Consider the following 3,579-nt stretch of genomic DNA (forward strand, 5'->3'; position numbering starts at 1 on the left):
GAAGCATACTATATACAGGGTCAATCAGTTACAGTACCATATTAAGTAAAAATCAATCAATCAAATGTATTTATAAAGCCCTTTTTACATCAGCAGATGTCACAAAGTGCTATACAGAAACTCAGCCTAAAACCCCAAACAGCAAGCAATGCAGATGTAGAAGCACGGTGGCTTGGAAAAACTCCCTAGAAAGGCAGGAACCTAGGAAGAAACCTAGAGAGGAACCAGGCTCTGAGGGGTGACCAGTCCTCTTCTAGCTGTGCCGGGTGGAGATTATAAGAGTACATGGCCATTTAAGGCCAGATTGTTCTTCAAGATGTTCAAATGTTCATAGATGACGAGCAGGTTCAAATAATAATCTGTGGTTGTAGAGGGTGCAACAGGTCAGTAACTCAGGAGTAAATGTCAGCAACAGCAAGACCAGGTGGACTAGGGTGGGCCAGGACTCGTCAGGCCAGGTTGTTCTGAGGCATGATCCTAGGGCTCAGGTCCTCCAGGAGGGGAGGGAGAGAGAATTAGAGGGAGCATACTTAAATTCACAAAGGACACCAGATAAGACAGGAGAATTACACCAGATATAAAAGACTGACCCTAGCCCCCCGGCACATAGACTATTGCAGCATAGATACTGCAGACTGAGACGGGTGGGTCGGGGGACACTGTGGCACCGTCCGACGATGCCCCAGATAGGGCCAACCAGGCAGGATATAACCCCACCCACTCCGCAAAAGCACAGCCCTCACACCACTAAAGGGATATTAACAGACCACCAACTTACTACCTGAGACAAGGCTGAGTATAGCGCCACGGAGATCTCCTCCACCGCACGAGCCCGAGGTGGCACAAAACCGAACAGGAAGATCACGTCTGTGACTCAACCCACTCATGTGATGCACCCTCCTAGGGACGGCATGGAAGAGCACAGTAAGCCAGTGACTCAGCACCCATAATAGGGTCAGAGGCAGAGAATCCCAGTGGAGAGAAGGGGAGCCGGCCAGGCAGGGACAGCAAGGGTGGTTCGTTGCTTCAGTGCCTTGCCGTTCACCTTCGATCCCCTGGGCCAAACAATGCTGTAGCTTTTCGTGGTGTCATGACGTTGGGGCCCGGGGTAGGTTTATGAAGTCATAAATACCTCTTTCCCCCTTTTCCCTCTCCTACTATAATGTGTGACATAAGAAAACCCTTGGTTAACATAGAGATTCTGGGAACTCAGAAGTGGGGGGAAATGAACTATATTTCTGGTAATCCGACCAACTGAACTATGCGGTGGTACTTAAGGTATATCATGTCAGTTCGGTTGCCCTCTGACACATTCTCATCAATGATAGAATGACATAAACTCTAATGTGGAAAGTCTAACTCAGAGGTATCGGATTACATGGAATTGTTTGTTTATTAAATGTTTTTGAATATGAATTATTGGTGAAAGAGATTAAATGTAATTTTAGCTTCCAATGAGAGATTTGGGCTTTCATAAGTTTTCCTCTGCTCACAGTGGCCCGCCCTGTGAAGAGGCATGGGTTATAAACTTTTCAGACACACACCTCTCCTCCACTATAAAGCCATTGACAAGAATATAATTTCTGTTCCGGGACATTTAGGATGACGATCCGATGTCAGAATGGTTCAGACAATAATACAGAACTAAGCCAACAGCAGCGCATTGGACTTTGATTGTGAATGGTATGATTGAACTCGTATTCACTACAGAAGTGTATCTCCTAGCCGTTGAATTAGCAACAGCTGCTACAAACGCAGGTTAGGAAGGACAGTCCGGTATCCGTCTACTACACACAACGTTACTCCAACGTATCCAGTAAGGCACCAGAGACATTCTTCAAAAGGACAGAGGACTCGGGTTGGCGACACGGTCATCTACACCAACCTACTGAGCGCAGCTCAGAGTAAATATTTATTGCATTTTCCTTCTTCAAATGGGCGGTAATTTAGAATGCATAAGTATACTGTATTTACGATAGCACAGCTTCGCCTCTGTTCCAGTCTCCGCTCTTTCATTAAAATCCGCGCCCCTTTTCTTTGTGTAACAAGCTGTCATATCTATTCCGCCCGCTAGGGACGTTTTTCTGTATGACGGCACTTTGTAATCAAGTTATGATTTAATTGTATATGTGTGATTCTGGTGTGATTAGTTAGGTATTTAGTAAATAAATAATTAAACACAATTTTGTATTTGGCTGATTCAACTTGTTTAGCCAGGATTCTTGCAGATAATCAAGGATTTACAACTTTCAGATTGAGCCTGAATAAAATGACGATTAAGGTGACTGCTATGGATGTAAACTATTACTAATCTTTAAGAGTTTTATTCGAAAGATAACAGCTCTATAAATATTCTTTCGTGGTGTCCCCTCTAGTTAATTACATTCAACTGATTAGTTCAATCAGGTAATATTATTTTATAGAATAGCATGTCATAGCAATTAATCTGGCATAGTCAAAGACACGAGACAGTGGCATAAAGCTGTGTTTTTTATATTTCGGATCCAATTGGGTCCGATACAGACCCAACCCAATTTGGATCCGATTCTCCCTCATCTCTGACATATTTTGGTAGGATCTGGCAGTGGCGACCCATCATTCAAGGCAGCTGTTTTGAGCCCCACCTGTTAAGCCTGTTTTAGGCAAGCTAGACAAGCAGTTTACATCATGAATCACATCTACAATCTACTGGCAAATCCTTTTTAATCCTTGTCATATGAAGATAAATTATAGATAAAACGTACCGCTGCTCATCGGCCATTGACATAAACATTACACAACAAGTCGAGAAATCGCAAATTCAACAATGAGTGGTTTGGAAGGAATCAGTGGCTAACTGCAAGTGTTGCAAAGCAATCACTATTTTGCTTCCCCGTGCCTGCTATTCGGTGAGAGGGTGTGTGGTTCAAGTCTGGGTTTAAGGATTTAAAACATCTGTCTGAAAGAGTCTCTTTTCCAAGCTTAAAAGGATCAACATTCAGACCAACACCATAGGCCAGAAAAGGTTAAATACATTGCTCAAGCTGTTAATCCAGCATGACTTCTGCTGCGTTCAGGAAACTTGAACTGGGAAATCTCAGACTTCAGTGAGTTAAAATTGGGACTCCGACTGGGAATACAAGCTCCGACTGGGAAAATAGGTTTTGAAAAGTCGGGAACTCGTGCTCTTTCTAAGGCTCCGACCTGAAGATCACCACGTCATGATTCAACATTGTTTTTTTCCGAGTTCCCAGTTGTTCTGAAAGCACCATAAATCCAGAGAATGCAGATTTTGATGGAAAGCGTTTGATGACAAAATTTGCCCACAAGCAGGACCACCTTCCTGTTCAAGGAGCACAGAACAACAACAAGTGAGTCCAAAAATGTATTGTATGCTGCTCATAAATGATGTAATATGCCAGGGAGATATGTATCTGTAGCTAAGAAAGTAATACAAAGTGTATGTTATGTAGTAAGCTGTTAGTAGTCCATGTGTCTCACCCTAATAATTTGATCCCCAGAACTTAGCCTACTGTTCTGACTTGGTGGTGCACATTTAGCCTATAGCCTGTTTTGAGAATGTCATCATCGAATATTGTA

The sequence above is a fragment of the Salvelinus sp. IW2-2015 genome, linkage group LG18 (genome assembly GCF_002910315.2).
Source record: "Salvelinus sp. IW2-2015 linkage group LG18, ASM291031v2, whole genome shotgun sequence".
Classification (NCBI taxonomy): domain Eukaryota; kingdom Metazoa; phylum Chordata; class Actinopteri; order Salmoniformes; family Salmonidae; genus Salvelinus; species Salvelinus sp. IW2-2015.